Here is a 10,986-nt window from a genome sequence, read left to right on the forward strand (position 1 = left end):
TTTTTTACCGTTAATTAGAAGGACGTTATTCAAAAGCACTTTCAAATTTTGTGAATTGTTAAAGTTCTATTTTCTATTGCAGAAGTCGTAAGATTTAGCCCGATCAATTTAACTATATGCTACATTAACGAATGCGTTTCTACAAGCAGGAATATATATTGTCTTAAGAGCGAGAGAGGTGACCTAAAGAATGTGTGTATAGATGTGACAGGTTGTGATAGGTAGAAATGCAAAATATGAAGTAAAACCCAGCTGAAATATATTTAAATTCCGTTGACAATACTTTGAAGTTGTAGCAAAGATTTCTCGGCTAACACAAATCGGGTTAGAGAAGAATGGAGATTTAATTATGGTCAACACATGTTTGAAAGGAAAATAGAATTTTCTCATTTTCCGTAAATGCCTCGCGCATCAATTCATATGTTTGTTCCGGCCAGCCGAATAACGCGAGCTACCAGTAAAATGGTTTTTACTGATTTCTGATGAATATAGCTATGCGTCCGAGTCAGCGAGACTGTTGTCCCCCTTGGCATGTTTTTAAGAGGGGATCAATACGATTTGCCATATATTCACTAGTTGAGTGAATGGTGTCTTCAGCCGACTATTAAGTTCTCGTCTTACGCAAAACTTTGTTCTTCACCATAAACAGCAGTGGAAATGAATTTTAGGTGAAAATATTTGGCATACGTGGTTGAACTGATATGCCGTAATATTATTGCCCATCACTGCTTGAAATACTTTCTCACGTAATAGCTCCGGCTGGGCGGATAACGTGCGCAATGTGTGAGTAATTGTTTACGTATCTCCAAAAGTCGGCGTCGCCCAAGAGCAGCTCTTGCATGTTTTCCTTGTATCTGTTTCGGAAAGGACTAATGGGTGTGCAAAACATCCTGTTGTCCAGTGGGGGACCTTTGCAGCTGATTATTCTTCTTAGAACAGAGCTGTCTCTGTTGCATTATAGGCACCATTAAAATCAGCTAATTTCCTCCGTATATATATCTCATTTTCGAGAGTAAAGTGCAGCGGACGTTGACGACTTTAGTGCCTTTGTGTCTTGCTGCAGACGGTTAGTTGCCGAAAATGCCAATCTTTCTAGACATCACTTGTCTTACCTCGAGTTTGTCATAGCCAGATTTCTTGTTTTCACAACAAAATGCAATAATCAAACGCCATATCGGATAAAATGGCTTTTAAATATATTTCTAGAGATTTCTTCACTATGATTTTTACCGTTATTTAGAAGGACGTTATTCAAAAGTACTTTCAAATTTTGTGAATTGTTGAAGTTCTATTTTCTATTGCAGAAGCCGTGAGATTTAGCCCGATCAACTTAATTATATGCTACATTAACGAATACGTTTCTACAAGGAGGAATATATATCGTCTTAAGAGCGAGAGAGGTGACCTAAAGAATGTGTGTATAGATGTGACAGGTTGTGATACGTAGAAATACAAAATATGAAGTAAAACCCAGATGAAATATATCTAAATTCCGTTGACATTAGTTTGAAGTTGTAGCAAAGATTTCTCGGCTAACACAAATCGGGTTAGAGAAGAATGGAGATTTAAAGATGGTCAACACATGTTTGAAAGGAAAATAGAATTTTCTCATTTTCCGTAAATGCATCGCGCATGAATTCATATGTTTGTTCCGTCCAGCCGATTAACGCGACCTACCAGTAAAATTGTTTTTACTGATTTCCGATGAAGATAGCTATGCGTCCGAGTCAGCGAGACTGTTGTCCCTCTTGGCATGTGTTTAAGAGGGGATCAATACGATTTGCCATATATTCACTAGTTGAGTGAATGGTGTCTTCAGTCGACTATTAACTTCTCGTCTTACGCAAAACATTGTTCTTCACCATAAACAGCAGTGGAAATGAATTTTAGGCGAAAATATCTGGCATACGTGGTTGAAATGATACGCCGTAATATTATTGCCCATCACTGCTTGAAATACTTTCTCATGTCATAGCTCCGGCTGGGCGGATAACGTGCGCAATGTGTGAGTAATTGTTTACGTATCTCCAAAAGTAGGCGTCACCCACGAGCTGCTCTGGCATGTCTCCCTTGTATCTGTTTCGGAAAGGACTAATGGGTGTGCAAAACATCCCGTCGTCCAGTCGGGGACCTCTGCAGCAGATTATTCTTCTTGTACCAGAGCTGTCTTTGTTGCATTATAGGCACCATTAAAATCAAGTGACGACTTTAGTGCGTTTGTCTCTTGCTGCAGACGGTTAGTTGCCGAAAATGCCAATCTCTCTAGACAGCACTGGTTCTACCTGGAGTTTGTCATAGGCAGATTTCTTTTCTTTCACAACAAAATGCAATAATCAAACGCCATATCAGATAAAATGGCTTTTAAATATATTTCTAGTGATTTCTTCACTATGTTTTTTTACCGTTAATTAGAAGGACGTTATTCAAAAGCACTTTCAAATTTTGTGAATTGTTAAAGTTCTATTTTCTATTGCAGAAGTCGTAAGATTTAACCCGATCAATTTAACTATATGCTACATTAACGAATGCGTTTCTACAAGCAGGAATATATATTGTCTTAAGAGCGAGAGAGGTGACCTAAAGAATGTGTGTATAGATGTGACAGGTTGTGATAGGTAGAAATGCAAAATATGAAGTAAAACCCAGCTGAAATATATTTAAATTCCGTTGACAATACTTTGAAGTTGTAGCAAAGATTTCTCGGCTAACACAAATCGGGTTAGAGAAGAATGGAGATTTAATTATGGTCAACACATGTTTGAAAGGAAAATAGAATTTTCTCATTTTCCGTAAATGCCTCGCGCATCAATTCATATGTTTGTTCCGGCCAGCCGAATAACGCGAGCTACCAGTAAAATGGTTTTTACTGATTTCTGATGAATATAGCTATGCATGTTTTTAAGAGGGGATCAATACGATTTGCCATAGTTGAGTGAATGGTGTCTTCAGCCGACTATTAAGTTCTCGTCTTACGCAAAACTTTGTTCTTCACCATAAACAGCAGTGGAAATGAATTTTAGGTGAAAATATTTGGCATACGTGGTTGAACTGATATGCCGTAATATTATTGCCCATCACTGCTTGAAATACTTTCTCACGTAATAGCTCCGGCTGGGCGGATAACGTGCGCAATGTGTGAGTAATTGTTTACGTATCTCCAAAAGTCGGCGTCGCCCAAGAGCAGCTCTTGCATGTTTTCCTTGTATCTGTTTCGGAAAGGACTAATGGGTGTACAAAACATCCTGTTGTCCAGTGGGGGACCTTTGCAGCTGATTATTCTTCTTAGAACAGAGCTGTCTCTGTTGCATTATAGGCACCATTAAAATCAGCTAATTTCCTCCGTATATATATCTCATTTTCGAGAGTAAAGTGCAGCGGACGTTGACGACTTTAGTGCCTTTGTGTCTTGCTGCAGACGGTTAGTTGCCGAAAATGCCAATCTTTCTAGACAGCACTTGTCTTACCTCGAGTTTGTCATAGCCAGATTTCTTGTTTTCACAACAAAATGCAATAATCAAACGCCATATCGGATAAAATGGCTTTTAAATATATTTCTAGAGATTTCTTCACTATGATTTTTACCGTTATTTAGAAGGACGTTATTCAAAAGTACTTTCAAATTTTGTGAATTGTTGAAGTTCTATTTTCTATTGCAGAAGCCGTGAGATTTAGCCCGATCAACTTAATTATATGCTACATTAACGAATACGTTTCTACAAGGAGGAATATATATCGTCTTAAGAGCGAGAGAGGTGACCTAAAGAATGTGTGTATAGATGTGACAGGTTGTGATACGTAGAAATACAAAATATGAAGTAAAACCCAGATGAAATATATCTAAATTCCGTTGTCCATTGGGGGACTCTGCAGCTGATTCTTCTTCTTCTACCAGAGCTGTCTTTGTTGCATTATAGGTACCATTAAAATCAGTTAATTTCCTCCGTATATATATCTCATTTTCGAGAGTAAAGTGCAGAGGACAATGACGACTTTAGTGCCTTTGTCTCTTGCTGCAACGGTTAGTTGCCGAAAATGCCAATCTTTCTAGACAGCACTTGTTTTACCTCGAGTTTGTCATAGCAAGATTTCTTGTTTTCACAACAAAATGCAATAATCAAACGCCATATCAGATAAAATGGCTTTTAAATATATTTCTAGAGATTTCTTCACTATGATTTTTACCGTTATTTAGAAGGACGTTATTCAAAAGTACTTTCAAATTTTGTGAATTGTTAAAGTTCTATTTTCTATTGCAGAAGCCGTGAGATTTAGCCCGATCAATTGAATTACATGCTACATTAACGAATACGTTTCTACAAGGAGGAATATATATTGTCTTAAGAGCGAGAGAGGTGACCTAAAGAATGTGTGTATAGATGTGACAGGTTGTGATAAGTAGAAATACAAAATAGGAAGTAAAACCCAGCTGAAGTATATTTAAATTCCGTTGAAAATACTTTGAAGTTGTAGCAAAGATTTCTCGGCTAACACAAATCGGGTTAGAGAAGAATGGAGATTTAATTATGGTCAACACATGTTTGAAAGGAAAATAGAATTTTTTCATTTTCCGTAAATGCCTCGCGCATCAATTCATATGTTTGTTCCGGCCAGCAGATTAACGCGAGCTACCAGTAAAATTGTTTTTACTGATTTCTGATGAAGATAGCTATGCGTCCGAGTCAGCGAGACTGTTGTCCCTCTTGGCATGTTTTGGGAGGGGATCAATACGATTTGCCATATATACACTAGTTGAGTGAATGGTGTCTTTAACCGACTATTAAGTTCTTGTCTTACGCAAAACTTTGTTCTTCACCATAAACAGCAGTGGAAATGAATTCTAGGTGAAAATATCTGGCATACGTGTTTGAAATGATATGCCGTAATATTATTCCCCATCACTGCTTGAAATACTTTCTCACTTAATAGCTCCGGCTGGGCGGATAACGTGCTCAATGTGTGAGTAATTGTTTACGTATCTCCAAAAGTAGGCGTCGCCCACGAGCAGCTCTTGCATGTCTCCCTCGTATCTGTTTCGGAAAGGACTAATGGGTGTGCCAAACATCCCGTTGTCCAGTCGGGGACCTCTACAGCTGATTATTCTTCTTCTAACAGAGCTGTCTTTGTTGCATTTTAGGCACCATTAAAATCAGTTAATTTCCTCCGTATATATATCGCGTTTCCTCCGTATATATTAGATTCTTCTTCTTTTACCAGAGCTGTCTTTGTTGCATTATAGGCACCATTAAAATCAAGTGACGACTTTAGTGCGTTTGTCTCTTGCTGCAGACGGTTAGTTGCCGAAAATGCCAATCTTTCTAGGCATCACTTGTTTTACCTCGAGTTTGTCATAGCCAGATTTCTTTTTTTCACAACAAAATGAATTAATCAAACGCCATATCGGATAAAATGGCTTTTAAATATATTTCTAGAGATTTCTTCACTATGTTTTTTACCGTTATTTACAAGGACATTATTCAAAAGTACTTTCAAATTTTGTGAATTGTTAAAGTTCTATTTTCTATTGGAGAAACCGTGAGATTTAGCCTGATCAATTTAACTATATGCTACATTAACGAATGCGTTTCTTCGAGGAGGAATATATATTGTCTTAAGAGCGAGAGAGGTGACCTAAACAATGGGTGTGTATAGATGTGACAAGTTGTGATAGGTAGAAATGCAAAATATGAAGTAAATCCCAGCTGAAATATATCTAAATTCCGTTGAAAATACTTTGAAGTTGTAGCAAAGATTTCTCGGCTAACACAAACCGGGTTAGAGAAGAATGGAGATTTAATTATGGTCAACACATGTTTGAAAGGAAAATAGAATTTTCTCATTTTCCGTAAATGCCTCGCTCATCAATTCATATGTTTGTTCCGGCCAGCCGATTAACGCGAGCTACCAGTAAAGTTGTTTTTACTGATTTCTGATGAAGATAGCTATGCGTCCGAGTCAGCGAGACTGTTGTCCCTCTTGGCATGTTTTGGGAGGGGATCAATACGATTTGCCATATATACACTAGTTGAGTGAACGGTGTCTTCAACCGACTATTAAGTTCTTGTCTTACGCAAAACTTTATTCTTCACCATAAACAGCAGTGGAAATAAATTCTAGGTGAAAATATCTGGCATACGTGTTTGAAATGATATGCCGTAATATTATTCCCCATCACTGCTTGAAATACTTTCTCACTTAATAGCTCCGGCTGGGCGGATAACGTGCGCAATGTGTGAGTAATTGTTTACGTATCTCCAAAAGTAGGCGTCGCCCACGAGCAGCTCTGGCATGTCTCCCTTGTATCTGTTTCGGAAAAGATTAATGGGTGTGCCAAACATCCCGTTGTCCAGTGGGGGACCTCTGCAGTTGATTATTATTCTTCTACCAGAGCTGTCTTTGTTGCATTATAGGCACCATTAAAATAAGTTAATTTCTTACGTATATACATCTCATTTTCGAGAGCAAAGTGCAGTGGACAGTGACGACTTTAGTGCGTTTGTCTCTTCCTGCAGACGGTTAGTTGCCGAAAATGCCAATCTTTCTAGACGGCGCTGGTTCTACCACGAGTTTGTCATAGCCAGATTTCTTTTCTTTCACAATAAAACGCAATAATCAAACGCCATATCGGGTAAAATGGCTTTTAAATATATTTCTAGAGATTTCTTCACTATGTTTTTTACAGTTATTTAGAAGGACATTCAAATTTTCTGAATTGTTAACGTTCTATTTTCTTTTGAAGAAGCCGTGAGATTTAGCCCGATGAATTTAACTATATGCTACATTAACGAATGCGTTTCTACATCAAGGAATATATATTGTCTTCAGAGCGAGAGAGGTGATCTAAACAATGTGTGTATAGATGTGACAGGTTGTGATAGGTAGAAATGCGAAATAGGAAGTAAAACCCAGCTGAAGTATATTTAAATTCCGTTGACAATACTTTGAAGTTGTAGCAAAGATTTCTCGGCTAACACAAATCGGGTTAGAGAAGAATGGAGATTTAAAGATAGTCAACACATGTTTGAAAGGAAAATACAATTTTCTCATTTTCCGTAAATACCTTGCGCATCAATTCATATGTTTGTTCCGGCCAGCCGATTAACGCGAGCTACCAGTAAAATTGTTTTTACTGATTACCGATGAAGATAGCTATGCGTCCGAGTCAGCGAGACTGTTGTCCCTCTTGGCATGTTTTAGAAATGCAAAATATGAAGTAAAATATTTATGAAGTAAAATATTTATGAAGTAAAATATTTATGAAATAAAAGTTTACTGACCTTGAGGACTGGAAGCTATCTGAGTATTGGAGACGACTTACCTGTCTCAATGACTCCCGGCGGCCATCAAATTGTCGACCTAGTTATGTACAATAAATATGTTGTTGTTGTTTGCAATAATGTTACACAAATGAATATAGACGACTGTTTCGATTCCGAGAAACTATCTTACACAAGCGGAGTCTCGAGTTACAACTCTTTCTAACCATTACAGAAGAGATAACTGTGCTGCCTTATGCGATGTAGGCTGAGCGTTTCGAACTAGTCGGTGCTGCAGTTATGCGATTCTTTGGAGACCATACACATATGAGAAGAACACAATGTTTACAGTATATATATATATATATATATATATATATATATATATATATATATATATATACATATATATATATATATATATATATATATGTGTGTGTGTGTGTGTGTGTGTGTGTGTGTGTGTGTGTGTATTTTATTTATGTATCATCTAGGCGTACCCCTACGCAAAATGTATAAAACAAACGAAAGAAAAAACAATGCAAAAAAAAACCTAGCTAACCTACTTTGTATCTAAAACTGTATTCGGATTAAATTTAACGATGTTTATGTCTCCTGTTTTCAGGAACATCGTGGTGCATTGGTGAATAGTCAACCGCATTGGAGAGCATGAAGATTAAAGTTTTAGTTGGGAAAAAATGAGCTGACATGGGCTACTGAAAGCCATCTGAATATTGGAAAAGAGCTACCTGTATAATAAGTTACCTGTATGGTATCAAAGCATCGATACCATAGCTGCTGCTCAATGCTCTATGAACACTGAAAAAGCTGTAAGATATGTGACATGGGACAGCTGCAACGGTAACTACGAAGCTGTGGTCAACAGGAAGGGTCACAACCGGCATTCTAACTGCATTCGCCTGCTCGAGTTCGTGCCCACATCTTTGGCGAGGGCCTTAGGCTCAATTCAGACGGCTCTGTGGAGCTGCTGGAGACTGTGGTCAATCCCTGGCTGGAGAGGATTGCTGCTGGAAGACCATATTTGTGGCAGCAGGATTCGGCTCCTTACTGGGTTATTTATCGGGAGCCTCATGGGCCTAGGGGCCCAATTCTAATCCACGGACGCTCTTGTTTGTAGTCAGTAAATAAAGACCATATTTGTAGCAGCATATGGAAGACCATATTTGTGGCAGCAGGATTTGGCTCCAGAAAAAATCAAAGTGTTTGTCGGAGAATTTCTACCAGCCCCAATTTCTGGCCTCGGATTGTAATCCCATGGATTACTATGAGAAGCTCGCATTTGAGAAAGATACCAACCGTACTTCCTACAACGCCAAAGCTGAGCTGGTGACTAAGATCAAGGAAGTGTTGGAAGATCTTCATAAGGACACATGAGTGCTACGAATGGCCCTAAATGTGAAATGACAGCAACATATGACAAATGAATGCCTTTATGGTGACCTGCCGAAAGTTAGCGAGAAGATCAGGCAAGGATGGCTGCGAATATCTGGTCTCTGCGTGCGCCACTCTGCACTGGAAGCCATCCGAATTAGTATTGCGATCCCACTTCACGGTGATGTAAGGGGAAAGCATTATCACACTTACACTGAGAAATCGATTGCAGACTCTGGACGGGACTGAATCCAGGATCTAGAAGCAATGATGATGGACGGAGAAATGTGGCGGGTGGACTTTGTTGCTACGTCCCGGGCTGGAACCCCTCTTCAGTAATAGTAGGGACACTGTGTAAGCAATAAAGACTCTATGGCCCAGTGCACAGATTTGCTTACAGCCTATAATGCCGTTAAGACAACCCTAGTTACAATACACCATAGTCAGATTAAGGCGCCCTATATAGGACTGGTGGATACATTGTAAACCCGTTAGTTCCCATCGAAACAAGTTACAAGGAGAGAGACATGAGGATGCTGGGTCATTAATCGGGAGCCTCATGGGCCTAGGGGCCCAATTCTAATCCAAAGACGTTGTTGATTGTAGTCAGTAAATAAAGACTATGCACCAGGATTCGGAGCCGTCTTGAAGTAGGGATGGAAGGTAAAGCCGGCTACTCTGAGTAATCAGTAATCTCCCCGCCATAATCTCTGTATTCTCATCTCCTGTTATGCAAACCGTCAAATTTAAGCCGAACACCCTGCATGTTTCCCTACGTTAGTCTAAGGGAACGTCCACCGTGTGAGTGTAGATAGTTTTCGAAACCGATACGGGCTGCCTCAAGAATGTGTGTGCGTGTGGGTGTATGTGTGTGGGTGCGTGTGTGGGTTTATGTGTGTGGTTGTGTGTTTTTGTTTTTAAGTAGACTCAAGTGCTTACTTATCTTAGAAGTCGGTCAAAATTCGCAATGCTATACGGATTATAGATATGGCTCTCTATAAACCCGATGTTGGTGTCTGCCAGAGCATAGAAGAAATGAAAAGAGAAGGAAAATCATGCCCTTATTTAGAAGAAAAATAGCAAATTATGACGTCATAATAAAAGTGTATCAAAATTTTCAGTCGAATTTATGCAAAGAAATGAAAATTATCAATATTTTTTTATCTCTCTTTAATTTGCTGACGTGGAAAATCAGTATTGAAATGACGTCATGATAAAATATGTTTTTCAAATTTTACAAAATGTCTTCCTTCAAGAAAATATTGTAATTTAAAAACAAAGATCTTTTGTTATTTACTGTGAAAACATTTATTTATATATAAATCCTTTATCTATATAAAAAACACTTATTTATATCCAAATCAAAACTACTACTACTACTACTGATGCTTTTATTTACACCTATGGTCTCTGATTTAAGTACAAGGGTTGAAATTTTGAGGGGTGGAGTTTAGTTGATTACATTCGGCCCCAGTATTTGACTGGTACGTTATTTTATAGAAACCCCCCACGGGAACTCTTGTTTTACTTCATATACATGACCGCAGTCAAATTTCTGAAACAACTATTGAAACATGCGCGCGCGCGCCCAGACACACACATACACACACACATACATACACACACACGCACAGACACACACACACAAATAAAAGATGAGCTGGCAGAATCGTTAGCACGCTGGGCAAAAATGCTTAGTGGCATATCACCCGACTCTACGTTCTAAGTGTTCAAATTCCACCGAGGTCGATAGAATAAGTACCAATGGAAGACTGGGGTCGATGTAAGCAACTGACTCTTCCCTGAAACTGCTGGACCTGTGCCAAAATTTGAAGCGAATATACATTTATAATGCGAGCCGGCAGAAACATTAGCACACTGGGATAACAATGAAACGACATTTCGTCCATCTTTATGTTGAGTTCAAATTCCGCCGACGTCAACCTTGCTTTTTATCATTTCGGCATCGATAAAATAAGTAGGAATTGATTACTGGTATCAATATAATCGAATTACTCTACTACTTGGAAATTGCTGGGCTTGTACCAAAATTTGAAACCATCCCATAAATAATGCGTCTTTTTATGTCTTTTATTTTTTTAAATTGAGATAAAACAATTTTTTTAAAATCTAAAATATACTCTCCTTCATTTTCTACAAAACTCTCTTCCAAGATTCATTTGCCCGTGACGAAAAATACTCCTTCAGTACTGTTTTGACCTCGTCTACAGAATTCATATTTTTTCCGTCCAAATGATTTTGAAAACTGCGGAATAAATAATAATAATTTCCCATTCAAACTGCTCCAGCATTTGGAATTATTTAATCGAACCTGAAAGAT

At 38.4% G+C, this 10,986-nt stretch overlaps 1 long non-coding RNA gene across 1 annotated transcript in view; it reads right to left on the minus strand.

Moving 5' to 3' along the window:
* Nucleotides 1-9,687, minus strand: part of LOC149131320 (uncharacterized) — a 112,113-nt gene extending 102,426 nt beyond the window's left edge. The window contains exons 1-2 of the long non-coding RNA XR_016238059.1: nt 9,585-9,687; nt 7,275-7,353 (exon numbers count right to left, since the gene is read on the minus strand). This is a non-coding gene — a long non-coding RNA (uncharacterized LOC149131320). The remainder of the gene's footprint in view (nt 1-7,274; nt 7,354-9,584) is intronic.
* Nucleotides 9,688-10,986: the final 1,299 nt, after the last annotated feature.

This window comes from Octopus bimaculoides, chromosome 23 (genome assembly GCF_046866305.1).
Source record: "Octopus bimaculoides isolate indiv1 chromosome 23, ASM4686630v1, whole genome shotgun sequence".
NCBI lineage: Eukaryota > Metazoa > Mollusca > Cephalopoda > Octopoda > Octopodidae > Octopus > Octopus bimaculoides.